The sequence below is a fragment of the Pinus tabuliformis genome, chromosome Q (assembly GCF_031772625.1).
Source record: "Pinus tabuliformis cultivar Carrire ecotype Pingquan chromosome Q, CPIR1, whole genome shotgun sequence".
In the NCBI taxonomy this organism is placed as follows: Eukaryota; Viridiplantae; Streptophyta; class Pinopsida; order Pinales; family Pinaceae; genus Pinus; species Pinus tabuliformis.
The window spans coordinates 1,028,146,164-1,028,161,368 of record NC_142296.1 but is presented as its reverse complement, the minus strand read 5'-3'; positions in this window follow the sequence as shown (position 1 = coordinate 1,028,161,368).

Sequence of the window (15,205 nt, the reverse complement as noted above, 5' to 3'; positions counted from 1 at the left end):
TTCCGGCAGTGTATCTCAATTCATGAGAGATTGTGCCCTGAAGATATCTTAGAAGATTCTTGGTACCAATCCAATGAGGCTCAACCAAATATGAGCTGCACACATATGTTCGAATGGAGGTTCTCCGAGAACATCAACGCGAATGAGTTTATGAAACTCAAAGGCATTTCCCAAATCTGGTCCGACATCATTACCATATAACTTCTGAAAGTTAAGATCCTCGAGGCAGTCACAAGCTTGCAGCTTATCTTCCCACATTCCGAATCCAACTCCCTTTGTCTTCTATAAATGAGAGGGTTTGCACCTGTCAGACATAGGTTTGGATCGGTTTCACTCCTAGTGAATCTGAGCTGCATTATGTTAGCTACCTATATCAATAGGTTTCATATTTCATGATTGGCAAAGAAAGTTCCAAATATGCTCTGCTTTGGTGATACAAAGATCCCATATTTCCATGAGAAAACAATGTGTGTATATAGTTTTATGTTGACTCAATTTTGATGGATGGTCCAATAGCCTAATCTGGACCATGCCATGTTTCAATTTTCTGTTGTAGAATAGAGAAAGAAGTCTGTCCAAACTGTTTAATCTTGGCAGACCAGTAGCTTAGGTAGAGAATTAAGGTTCCCAACTGCGTAATCTGGGACCTTGGAAGCAATAAGGGTAATTCTAGATAGAAAATCAAAAGAAAAAGCCAAGAGAAAAGAAAAGGCAAATAAGGGTCTGCAAGTCTAAGTGCACCCTCCAAGAAGAAACAAAAAAATGCTAGGCAAATAGATGGGTAGGCAGATGGGGTTGCAGAAATGTCATTCCTTACAATTGAATGTGTGCTAACCTATTCACAAAGGAAAATCAATGGATTGAGAAGGCCTTCTTCTCCATCATGTTGCAGCAAAGCAGAGGAGCATGTCTAACTTCACATTTTCCCCTTTCACATTCATTACTAACATCCCTTCATCAGTTGAGATTCAGGGAAGAATTTGAGGTTTTATGGTGGTTCTTATTCCTTTAAAAGCCACATTTCTTGTCTAAAAATCTTTTTATTTTGATCTACTCCCTAAGCTAAGTTATCTGCACATAAACTTAGTGATTTCACTCCTCATTTACCTTTTCCATCCATATTAACCCATGACTTCTATTATCTAAATCCCCTATGTTACCTTTTCCCTACTATTATAACACCATGGTGTATAAATCCCTAGCTTTGTATAAATATCCTCCCTTTTAGGCACTATAGCTAAATAAAGTTTGTCTAAAGGGGGACATTAGTCCACCAGGGACTATGGTCAACCCTGTCATGGGATTGCTCTAACCTCTGGTTGGAGTGATAACCTCCCTCTAAGCCCTCACCTCACCTCTGCTCAAGAATTCCACAAAAACCCCTTCCCTCTGCTTAAAACCCACTTTTTAACCCTTCCTCCCCCTTCAGATTAATCCTTGACCCGAAAAACCCACAAAAAACCCTTAAACCTAAAGTTCTCCGCCCAAAGTATTAATTTGAATATTTTAATATGCCAGCGGGACCACCCCAACATGCACGATCCGTCGGGAGGCCCGCCAGCCGTCCATCGTCTGCCACCCCCGATCCAACGGTGGGCGGGTATTTTCAGATCTGGATCTGCCGACCTTTAGCGTCCGGGGAACGGTGGTTTTCCGCCCCGTACATGGGACGCGTGGCAGGCGGCGGGGTTGTTCGGAGCCCCCCTCCCCGATACTGCCTTTGCCCAAAGGTGGTGCGGGGAAACCGCTTACCACCTTCCCCGTTACCACCTCTCCCTAATGTCATCCATGCGTCATCATGACGTAGCACCATCTCCTGCCCCCGCGCTGCGTGGCCCTCCACGTAGCCCTGCCACCGTATCCGCCCGCCACCGTGTCCGGCCACGCTGGCCTACACCTCAGCAGCCACGTCACCCTCCGTACCCGGGCCCGCCATGACGTCATGCTGACATCACAATTACTCATTTTTTCCAAATTCGTCGTTAAAAGTCACGGTTTGGGCCGTTTTATGTCATTTTCAAGCGAAGAAGACATAGCCGTTGCCGCTGGTTCACTGCCAAATCGCCTCCGGACCTCCAAATTCAAATTTGCAACCGTGCCAACTCATCAACTCAGCTACATTCAGCCTTCACCGTTCGGCCCGCAGGCTTTCTAAGCGATTTGTCCAGGTATTCACCATAATTCTCCCATTTCGCCCATGCATACCATTTCTCTGCAAATTCACCATTAAAACACCTGTCAAGTTCCACAATTAAGCATTGTCTGCTACTTAAATGAGAGCTAAAGTAACCTGCATTGCCCCAGCACTATACTTCGACATTGAAACAGTCGATCCGCGGACCAAAACTGTGAATTTGTCCTCGAGGTGCCCGGCATTGTTCCCTTTTGTCGGGTGTGAACCAGCTGCAGCTTCTTACCAAAGTAAATTACACATACCCTCTGCAATTTACCCCTAGCAATTCACAATCCCTGTGAATTTACCAAAAACTGCAGAAACCAGCCTGCCTTTTCCACTGTGAAAAACATTTCAAACATTGTCTACAGTGAGTCTGTCACTTAAGCTCTGAGGAACCTTGCAATCCATTACACTCACCTTGTTCAAAATCAGATTATACAATGGCTGCCCCTGCACCCTCAGCCCTCAGTGTAGCTCCATTAAATCCACCAAATAAAGACCTGGAGGCCTTGCCCTTTGCTGACAAGGACTACCTCATTGAAGACTTTGTGGGTAACAGGGACTTTCTGCAGACCTTCAGGCAATTGAGAGAGGACTACCTGAATGGTCATGATACATATGGGATATGGGAGTCAAACCTGCCATACTATTGTCTCCCCTCTGTCAATGTCTTTCCTGAGATCATTCGCCTATGTGCAGAAAACTATGATGTGCAGCACAGAGCTATTAGCTCTCCATCTGGGAGGATCCTCTTTTACATTAATCCTGAATCCATCAATAAAATGCTCCATTTTGATCAGATAGAGCTGTTGTTCCCATTTTCCATGAATTATCTGCTGGACACTGGTGCCAAGATGACCAGTGAGGAGATTCAAAAGGTCACCAGGACATTCATGAGACCTGAGTGCCAGCCTACAGGGCCACCTCCTTATCTGGATGTCTATTTTACTGAAGTAGGCAGACTATTACTGGACATGATTGCTTATGTGCTGGGATACAGAACCAGCGAGCATGTGGATAAAACAATGCTGGTATTGCTAGCTGCTTACAGCCCAGGCCAACCCCCTGCCCGCAAATATAACTTTGCCAAGTTCATAGCTAACAAGATTCATGATCAGTTGAGCAAAGTGGACAGACAGGGTGTCTTCAAGTACTCGGCCTATCTCTATCACTTTTTCATGTACTATCAGTCTGAGGCTTTTCCATGCTACATCAAAAAGCTGGATTATAGAGGGGAAAGAAGATCTGTTATCTTCTGGACCTCTGTCTATCACAAAGTCTCAAATTCACCCTATTCCTATTGTGAATTTGTTGACCAATTTGTATACCCAGTCTCTTGCCTATTGATGAGGTCCCCTCCTCCCAGAATATCAACTGAGATACAGAAAGCTCTGCAGCTTTCCAAAAAATACAAAATAGGTGATTGGTACCTATATGAGAATCATACAGTCATCAGAGTCTATGGCTGTGAGCTCTGTCCATACAGGCTCCCAAAATATGTGCCTATGAGGATATTTGCCCTGGAGTATTATAGGCAGTTGATTCAGTCCGACCTCACCCACTTCCACAGCTCCAAAAAGAAGGCCCACCTCAAGTTCAAACACCAGTTGGGCCCCTTCATCATGAATAAGAAAGAAGGATGGGAAGATGCCGACCTAATCCTCAAAGATAAATACAAGCTCTCATATAGTTTTCGGTGGGTCCCTTATGACCCTCAAGGCTTCATCACTGCTAGAAGAACCAAGTACAGGCTTCTAGGTTATAGGCATTGTCAATACCCACACATTGAAAGATATGCCAACCAGCAAGAATGGCAGCAGGGTACTCTAGTTGAAAAACTAACTGAAGAAGAGACAATGCTAAAGAATGTAAAGGAGCTTGAAAAAACTATTGACCTAGACTCTGTGCAGCAGGTACCTTTCAAACGGCCTTATTCAGCAGGAGAAGGGACCTCGGCCACAACAGCTGCACCAACTACACAGGTACCCTCTACAGCAACACCAGGTACTGACAAAGGCAAAGGAATAATGGGTGCAGAAGAAGAAACAGTGAAAGAAAAGCCTGCCCCTTCAAATGAGCAGCAGCAAGGGCAGCAACCAGAACAGCAACAAGAGCAGACTGCCCCTCCACAAACGGAGCTACCAGCAGCTCCGGCAATGCAAACTCCACCTCCACAAACTGAGCCATTGACTGCTCCAACTTTGCAGACCCCGGCACATGAGGAAAGGGGTATGAAAATAGATAGAGAAGAGTCCACTCCTATTAGTGGATCCTCCCAACAACCAGGAGCCAAAAGGCAAAGGGTAGACTCCCCAGAGGTAGAAGACATCACTGAAGATGTCTTCGACAGTGCAAGGAAAGACAGGGAGGGCAGCCAGCACACAGGGACAAGCTCCTTTCAGCAGGAGCAAGGATTGCAACTTGGTTTGGAGGTGTCTTCCTCCTCTCAGCAGAGCAAGAAGCCTAAAAGCACTAAGGCTTCTTTCAAGCAAATAAAGGCACAGAATGACTTGCTAAGGGTAGAGCTGTACAAACAATTTCTAGATGCAACACCAGCCCAGCAAGAAAGGCTAATGTCTGTATATGACATCAAAGAGGAAAAAATCATCCTCAGTCACTTTAAGCCTACAATACCGCAGCCTAAGTCAGCTGCAGATTTTGTGAAGACAAGGGTGGAGGTCATGGCCAAAGACATCCATCCCATGGACCAAATTGAACTCCACAAGCAAGCTGGAGAGATGGTTTATGCAACCTTGGTGGAGAGGGCAAACATGGCCCATGAGCTAAAGGAGTCCCTAAAAAATACCAACACACAGTTCGATTTTGAGAGAATGTCCTCCCTGGCCAAAGACAATAGAATAAAATCACTTGAGGACATCATTATTGATCTAGGACATGATCCTAGTGATCCAAAGGGTGTAAAGGCCCTTCTAAAGAAGAAAGAAGATGACCTAAACGCATTAAAGAAGAGATTGAAGCTGCTGCCCACAGAGCATCCTCAAACAGCAGAGCTACAAAAGGAAAAGCAGGTTGATGACCAACTGGACCTGATAATGCAGCTAAACCAGAAGGTCCTGGATTTGGAGAAAGAGCTGGAAGGAGCATTACAAGACAAACAGGGGGAATCCACATCCCAAGCTCCTCCAACTACTTCAACAACAGCAACAACTACAGGGGCAGCAGTGGCCCCCACAACAGAAACAATAGGTACAACAACAGCTCCAGATGCCAGCACAAGTGTAGAAGAATTGACTAAGGCCATCAAGGAAATGGAGCTCCAGGCAAATGAGATAAAGAAGGCCAAGGAAAAATTGGCAGAACTGGATGCCAAGTATGACAAATCAAAAGTAACTGTAGCAGAGCAGGGCAGAGAAATAAAGGCCCTAAAAGACAAGATAAAGGCCTTAGAGAAAGAGCTGAATCTAGAGACTGCCATGGCCGATATAAGAAGGATTCTATGGGCCAAAATTGGCCAATCCATCACTCAACAATGGAGGTCAATCAAAACAATACATTAGCAGATGGACTTAATGGGCCAAGCACAAGCAGAAATTCATAAGGCCAAAACATTACTGGGAGACAGACCTGAACAGGCCAACAGAATGATAGACTTCCTGAACAGGCAGGAAAAGGAGGAACTGGCAGCCATAGGCATTGCCAACAGAACAGAGGTTGTCCTCACTACCAAGAAGGTACTAACTCTCAGGAACTATGTACAAACTGTGGAGAGGAAGTGCTATGAGATACAAGCTGATGTGGAGGAATATAAAGTCAAGATGGCAGTGCTGCAAGCAAAGGGACTGCCCAGCCTCCTAAGCGGTGCAGGAAGACTGATCTCCGGAGATCAATTTGCCAACAGAATGGCAACCTATATTGAAAATCAAATTACTGCATCTGGCAGTACATCTGAGCAAACAGTGCCTCCCACAGGACAGAGCTTATATGATAAACTTGAAGGCCTGTTCTTTATTGAGAATGAGGTAAATCATCTTTTTGAAACTCCTCCTAACTTTTATAGATATACAGAGGCCGATGAGACTTTGATAAAAATTCGGAGACATCAAATGCCTAAGGAGGATTGGTGGCAAGCAATGCTTCAAATCTTGCCACGGTAGCCTCAGTTGCTCGGTCACTGCCCTCTCCAGCTCACTAGAAGACAAACAGCAGAAAAAGGTTAGCATTTAAAGCAGCTGAAAAATGACTCAGCACATGCACAACGACAGCTAGCCCAAAGGATAAGAGAATACGAGAATTTTGGACAGCTTAGCCTCAGCCGACTTCAACACCCACCAAGTCATCAATTTCTGACTATTTTTGACAGCTAAAGCAATAAAGAGTTACTGCAGCTTTTACTTTCTCGACTACAAAGCTCCAGGAGTTGGCATAACACTTATGAGCCATTAACTCCTTTTCTTGATATTTTCTTATGTAAATTTTGTATATATACCCCCCTTAGCAAGGCATTAAGGGTTGGAAATTTTACTCTGAGGAAAATATATTGTACACTTTCAGAATCATCTAATACAAAGGGCTGGACTAGCTCAGTGATTTCCTGAAGTTTTGATGTCTTGCTGATGACCTGCGTGCTGTTGCAGAATTCTTGTGCTGTCTGGTGGAATAATAAGTTTTCTTAAATCTCTGTTTATCTTCTTATGTTATTTGCATACTCATGTTTTCATCAAATCTAGCAATAGAGAAAAGGAATAGTACAGGACATGATTCATAACACTCTGTGCTCAATCTTTTATTGCTGTAAATGTTTTCTTCTGAATTAACCATGGACATGAAATCTTGAGTGCTCATGTTTGCGTTAATTCAATAACTGTGGATGTTTATCTAGAAATTCTTAGTTGCTTCTAAATGATATTCTCACTTCTTCACACATCCTTTTATTGAAAGATTCTTAACTGCCTTTCATAAACTGAATACATCACACTTAACCAAAATTCCAAAGCGTTGTTTCCCAGATAAGTTATCCAGCTCTGCAGCATCACTATCATATCAACATAGCACACCAAACATCTAAAGGACCACTGACTCCATGCCCAATGACCTATAACATTCTAGTGTGAGCACATATATATCCTGACTGAACATTCTCCAACCAAATACAAAAACAAATCTTGAAAATCATAACTAGCCTAAAATTTATACACAAACAGAGTTAAAACCTTAAAGAGAGAGCCCTCTCTGATTACAGCCTGGCTAGAAGCTGTAATCCAAAGATTGGTTAGTGGTTACCCCGGCCGTATTCCCTTGGGAGTCAAAGGGAACAACCTGGGTGTTAACATAATTGGCGACTCCACTGGGGAACTCTTTAGGATTTTCTAATTACTATATATCTCCTAAAGCTACAGATGAAGCCTGAATATCAGCCAGGAAACCTTCAAAACTGTTTCTGTTTTACATTAACAGCTTTAGGGAAGAGCTGCTTCAGTCAATCTTCATACTAGCTTTGAGATCTATATAGCCATTCCAAAATCTTATCCAGTCCTTGCAGATATAAAAAATTTTCCTAAAAAATATTCAAAAACTAGTTAGAAGCTGGCTCCCAAGAAGAATCCACGGTACACTAGGTCAAATCCTGACCCAAATCCACCCCCTGTTTTTGAAAATCCTAACACCATCCCTAGAATCATTAGGAAGCAGCAAGAGCAGGAAAATCTTGCTGATTTGAGTCCAGAGACAGTTCATCCTAACCCTGTTTCTACCCCAATCAAGGTTCTTTTTCGGTCTACCCCCAATTCCCCTAGTTCACCATCCACATCTCAAAGCACTCCTCTCACTTCTTCATCCACTGCCCATATCCCCTTGACCAACACTCTAGGTGCTGCTACACCTGTCACCCCTGTGGTACCCATCGTTCCTTTCGTCCCAGTTGCCCTTGTCAATCCCCCAAACCTTGTGAATATGGCTAACAGATATGCACCTTTGCAATTACCTGCTAATCCTGCAGCTTTACCTCAGGATTACCAAACCAAAATCTCATATTTTGACTCCACTGGCCCTTTCTCAGCAAGTCAGCATGCCAGAAGGATGCAAGACCACTTTGAAAACTATGAAATAGATTATGACAGTGTGAGAATGAGAATCTTTGTTCAGAGCCTCACAGGGGATGTAAGAACTTGGTTTAGATCACTAGCTGCAAATACCATCACAACCCCTGATGAGCTTTATCAAGCCTTTACTAACAGATGGGAGAAAAAGAAAGATCCCTTGCACATACTTGGGGAATATGACACAATCAAGAGAGGTCCTCAAGAGACCGTTCTGGAATATTGTGCCAGATTTAACAACGTATACAACGCCATACCACAAAACTTAAGACCTCCTCCTGATTTAGCCTTGTACAAATTCCCTGATGGATTTGACCCTGACATGGCATATCAGTTAAAGGAAAGAGCACCTGAAACTCTCCAAGATGCCCAAAAGGTTGCTGTCACAGTGGAAGTAAACCTGATTGCTAAGAGAAACAGGGCAAGATTAGAAAAGAGGACCACCATCAAAGAAGAACCTTCAGCCTTTGATAAAAAACTGGATGCAATACTCACTGGCATGAAGAGATTGGGGGACAGAGTAGAATCAGTTGAGAGAAAGCCATCATGGGATGCACCACAAAATAACCCTAACAGGAATCCAAACTTTAGGAGAAATCAAAACCCAAATGTTGGCAAGACCAGTTCTGACCCAGACATAAGACCTCCTTTCCAGGAAAACTATACTGAGGCATCCACTTCGGATGAACAAACAGATGACACCCACATTAACCTGATGGGCCTGAATGATGAGCAGCAAGTTTTTCTAAGTCAAGAGGATCATAAAGATGACGACATTCAGCAATTCCAAACCAGGTCAGGTGAGTCATTTGACTTTAAACAAGGATATGACACAGCTGTTTATGAAGTTCATAAACAATATAAGCTAAGAAGCAGAACTATAAATGTGACACAGCCTGACAAGACAAAGGGCACAACACAGCCTAAGAAAGCTATTATCACAGACCCAAGTGACAAAACTGGTCCAATTACAGATGAGGTAACAGTTGAGGAAATAGCTGTAACTTCTCCCTCAAAACAGCAACCAGTAGAGTCATCACCCTTACAGCCCAACCCAACTAACATTCCTCAAGAGGTCAGTAACAAGGACAAGCTTCAAGATCAAGACAAGGATCAAGAAGGAAACTTACTAAACAAAGAAAAGGTTGTCACCCACAACACTAAGGTTCAATATGAAAGACCCTTTGACTTGGAAGCTGAAATTGGCAAACTGAAGGTAGCCATCCCTCTCTTAGAACTAGCCAAGCATGACATCTACAAACAACAAATCAAGAATTCCCTCCAACTTACTCGTAATAAAGACAATGTCAATGTGTTGGATGATACCCCAGAATTGCTGTTCGGTCCAGAGGTTGATGGAAAGACAGTAGTCACAGGGATCTTACCTTTTTATGTCAGTTTACATGTTCATGATAAGATACTACACAATGCAATGTTTGACTCAGGTGCCTCTCATAACCTGATGCCGAAATCAGTCATGGAATGGTTGAATCTAGATATTACAAGACCATATAAGGACCTATTCTCATTTGACTCCAGCCAAGTTAAGTGTTTAGGCTTGATAAAAGACTTATGTGTGTCCCTTGTTCAGTACCCAAATAAAACAATTCTCATGGATGTGGTGGTTGTTGACATCCCACCTAAATATGGGATGCTGTTATCAAGATCATGGGGGGCTAAACTCCAAGGTTCCCTACAACTAGACATGTCATATGCAACCATCTCTGTCTTTGGGCAACCAAAAAGACTATACAGAGAAACACTTATGAAATACATGGTCAGCAGTGAAGAAAAACCTCAAAACTTCCCCATATATGTTGTCCATTCTGACATTGACTCCTACATTCTCTTCAATGACAAAACAAACCCCACAGGTGATGAGGAATTCCACGCACTCAAAAAAGACCAGCAGACAAATGAAGAGACTACTGTTCAAGAAATGCAGGTTGAGAAATCAATTAACAAAAATGTTCCAAAAGAAAAATCAAAGGTAAACCAAGATCTCAAGTTGTTGATGCCAACTCCCATAACAGTTGACAAACCTTCCCTTAACCAAGAAGTCCTCTGGTTTCTTGAATTTGATGGGTCAGTCAACAAGTTGGGGGCAGGAGCAGGGGTTTGGATACATAACAAACAAAACAGTCATGCAGAGGGCAGAGCCTATAGGTTAAACTTCAGGTGCACCAACAATATGGCTGAGTATGAAGCTCTCTTGCTAGGCCTTAAGCTAGTAAAATCCTTACAAGCCATAAAAGTTTCAATTATGGGAGATTCAGACTTGATCATCCAACAAGTAAAGGGAAATTTTGTTACTAATGATAAAAGACTGAGATCTTATAGGTCTGCTGCTGCTGAACTACTACAGTCCTTCACTGAATTCCAGATTACCAAAATTCCTAGAACCCATAATCTGCATGCCCATAGCTTAGCCACATTTGCAAGTACCTGCAAGCTACCTTTTGAGCCCCACCACTGTTTTTCAGCCGAGATAAAATACAGGCCATCTGTCCCAAACAATGTCAAGGATTGGCAAGTGTTTGATGATGATACACAAATAAACAATTTCTTGACTTTACAGCAAGAATTTTCAGGACTAAACATTGACACTGAAAGAGCAAGTCAATCACAAATACCTGAAAGAGCAAGTCAATCACAAATACCTGAAAGTGCAAGTCAATCACAAATACCTGAAAGAGCAAGTCAATCACAAATACAGAGTAAACAGAATAACAAAGTAATATCACCCAAAACAGCTAACCAAATGCTACATCCTACAATTTTCAACAAAGACAACATACAAGAAATCCAACAAATTAGTTGTGAGGAGACAGCCGAAGATGAAGCTGAAGTGATACAATTGAAGGACAATTTTCTTCCAACAAGCTTAGCTCCTTTAGAAGACATTTTCGACTCCAATGATGTTCCCAACAAACCAAAAATGCAGCCACTCAACACTGCCATAGAAGAATGTAACATTGGGACTGCTGAACATTGTCAACCCAAAATAATAAAATTGTCTGCTTCCTTACCTCCTGACCAAAAGCCTAAATACATTGACCTTTTTAAAGAGTTCCAGGATGTCTTTGCATGGAGTTATGAGGATTTAAAATCCTATGACACCTCTGTAATTCAACACACTATCCCTCTCAAGCCAGATCAAAAACCCTTTAAACAAAAATTGAGGAGAATCAATCCTATGCTTCTCCCAGCAATGGAACAAGAGGTACAGAAAATGTTTAAGGCAGGCATCATAGCACCAATCAGATTCTCTGATTGGATTTCAAACTTAGTCCCTACAAGAAAGAAAACCGGTGAAATAAGGCTATGTGTTGACCTAAGGAACTTGAATCAAGTATCCTTGAAAGATAATTACCCCTTACCCAAGATGGATCACATCTTGCAGAGAGTAGTGGGGGCCTCAAGAATTTCTCTACTTGATGGATTCTCAGGTTTCAACCAGATCTTAGTTCATCCTAATGATCAGGACAAAACAGCATTTACAACCCCATGGGGAACCTTCAAATATGTTAAAATGCCTTTTGGGTTGAAGAATGCAGGGGCTACATTCCAAAGAGCAATGGATATTGCTTTTGCCAAAGAGGTTCATGACTTTCTTGTCATTTATTTGGATGACCTCACACCTTTCTCCAAATCTGACCAAGAACATTTGAAACATCTAAGGCAGATATTCATAACCTGTAGGAAATATGGAATTTCCTTAAATCCCAAGAAATCCCTGTTTGGTTTGGAAGAAGGTAAACTGTTGGGTCACATCATTTCAAAGGATGGTATTAGGATCGACCCAGACAGAGTCCAGGCCATCTTACAAATGCCTCATCCAAGAAATGTAAAGGAATTACAAGCCTTTTTGGGTAAAATCAACTTCCTGAGGAGATTTATCCCAAATCTGGCCGAATTGAGCAGGTTACTAAATAACATGTTAAAAAAGGATTCAAAGGTAAAATGGACGGTAGAAGCAAGTCAAGCCTTTGAAGGAATAAAATTGGCCCTCACCCAAACTCCAGTTCTAACAAATCCACAATTTGATAGGGAATTTATCATATTTTCCTTTGCTTCCCAACACACAATTGCTGCTGTCTTATTACAGAAAGATGACCAAGGAAATGAGAAACCCATTGCTTTCTTTAGTAAAGCTCTTAGAGATACACCCCTGAAATACCAGATTATGGAAAAGCAAGCATATGCCTTGGTCAAAGCTATTAAAGACTTTAGGATCTACATCCTATACTCCCATGTAATAGCCTATGTACCAAGCCCAATTGTGAAAGACATGCTTACTCAAGAGAACTTAGAGGGCAGAAGAGGAAAATGGATTGCAAATATTTTAGAATTTGACATTGAAATAAAACCTACAAAACTGATAAAAGGACAAGGTCTGGCTAAATTAATGTCTGAAACAAATTTCCAAGCCTTGGACATCAACCAGCTGGACAATGAACCGGAGCTGGCGACTCCAAAGATCAATGTAGCCTTTGAACAATCCCCCTGGTATTCTGATATCTGTTATGTGTTACAAAACCTGTGTGCTCCCCCAGGATTGTCCATAACTAAGTGTAGGTTCCTAAAAATGAAAGCTTCTAAATTTTGTGTTATAAATGGCAATTTGCTTTGGAAAAACCATGAAGGCATACTGTTAAACTGCTTGATTGAGAATGAGACTAACAATGTCACCAAAGAATTTCATGCAGGTGACTGTGGTGGACACTTGTATTGGAAGTCCACTGTGGATAAGATACTGAGGGCTGGTTACTATTGGCCCACCATTTTCTCTGATGTCAAGAAATTCACCACCTCATGTCATAAATGTCAAGTGTTTGAGGGAAATAGAAAGTTATTGCCACTCCCTTTAAGGCCTATTGCAATAGAGAGACCTTTTCAACAATGGGGCCTGGATTTCATTGGGGAAATTCATCCTTCATCTTCAGGCCAACATAGATGGATTCTAACAGCTACAGACTACTTTACTAAATGGATTGAAGCGGTTCCATGCAGACAAGCAAATGATTCCACTATCATTCAGTTCCTTGAGACCAATATTCTTGCTAGATTTGGTTGTCCTGATAAAATAATAACAGACAATGCTGCTGCCTTCAGATCCAAGAAGATGGTGAATTTCTGTCACAAATTCCACATCACCTTGGGCCATTCTACTGCATACTATCCTCAAGGAAATGGCCTTGCTGAATCATCAAATAAAATCCTGGTGAACATCATAAAAAGGGTGCTGGAAGAAAATAAAAAGAATTGGCATAAGAAGCTTGTGAATGCCTTATGGGCAGATAGACTAACAACCAAGAGATCAATTGGGGTCAGCCCATATGAGCTAGTCTATGGATTAGAGGCCAAATTCCCTTCATCACTAGGGATTCCTGTTATGAAACTACTGCAAGAAAGTCAAGCTGAACCAAATGATATACAAAGAAGAATTAATCAAATAATATGTTTACAGGAAACTAGAGACCAAGTTTATGACAGAGTTCAAGTTTTACAAGAAAAGTTAAAGAAAGCCTTTGACAGAAGGACCAAGGCAGAAGATTTCAACGTTGGTGACAAAGTCCTCAAATGGGATTCAAGAAGGGAAGACAAAGGAAAACATGGAAAGTTTGATTCCCTTTGGAAAGGACCATTTGTTGTTCAAGCAGTACAAGGAAACAATAGTTACTTCCTTAAAAGTCTTGATGAAACTGATTTGGATGAAGGTCCTGTGAATGGCAGGATGTTGAAGCACTATTTTGACTACTACCCATAAGTGCAGCCTGAGTTTCCCTTGTACATATTCAGCTGTATATATTACTTTCTGTTAAAATGTAAAAATGTAGTTTCTCAAGTTTCATTAGTTATCAGCAAAAGGCAAATGAGTTCAGAGATTTACCAAGATGGGAAGAGCACAAGTTTGGCATTTCAAAGCAGCATACTTCAAACTTTGGTAAAAGCAGTCAAGGGCCCAAGGCATTCTGACCTGCTGTTCTTGGCCTTTCAAATGGAAAAGCCATCCCCATGTGGAGCCACTGTTAGCTACCTATATCAATAGGTTTCATATTTCATGATTGGCAAAGAAAGTTCCAAATATGCTCTGCTTTGGTGATACAAAGATCCCATATTTCCATGAGAAAACAATGTGTGTATATAGTTTTATGTTGACTCAATTTTGATGGATGGTCCAATAGCCTAATCTGGACCATGCCATGTTTCAATTTTTTGTTGTAGAATAGAGAAAGAAGTCTGTCCAAATTGTTTAATCTTGGCAGACCAGTAGCTTAGGTAGAGAATTAAGGTTCCCAACTGCTTAATCTGGGACCTTGGAAGCAATAAGGGTAATTCTAGATAGAAAATCAAAAGAAAAAGCCAAGAGAAAAGAAAAGGCAAATAAGGGTCTGCAAGTCTAAGTGCACCCTCCAAGAAGAAACAAAAAAAAATTCTAGGCAAATAGATGGGTAGGCAGATGGGGTTGCAGAAATGTCATTCCTTACAGTTGAATGTGTGCTAACCTATTCACAAAGGAAAATCAATGGATTGAGAAGGCCTTCTTCTCCATCATGTTGTAGCAAAGCAGAGGAGCATGTCTAACTTCACATTTTCCCCTTTCACATTCATTACTAACATCCCTTCATCAGTTGAGATTCAGGGAAGAATTTGAGGTTTTATGGTGGTTCTTATTCCTTTAAAAGCCACATTTCTTGTCTAAAAATCTTTTTATTTTGATCTACTCCCTAAGCTAAGTTATCTGCACATAAACTTAGTGATTTCACTCCTCATTTACCTTTTCCATCCATATTAACCCCTGACTTCTATTATCTAAATCCCCTATGTTACCTTTTCCCTACTATTATAACACCATGGTGTATAAATCCCTAGCTTTGTATAAATATCCTCCCTTTTAGGCACTATAGCTAAATAAAGTTTGTCTAAAGGGGGACATTAGTCCACCAGGGACTATGGTCAACCTGTCATG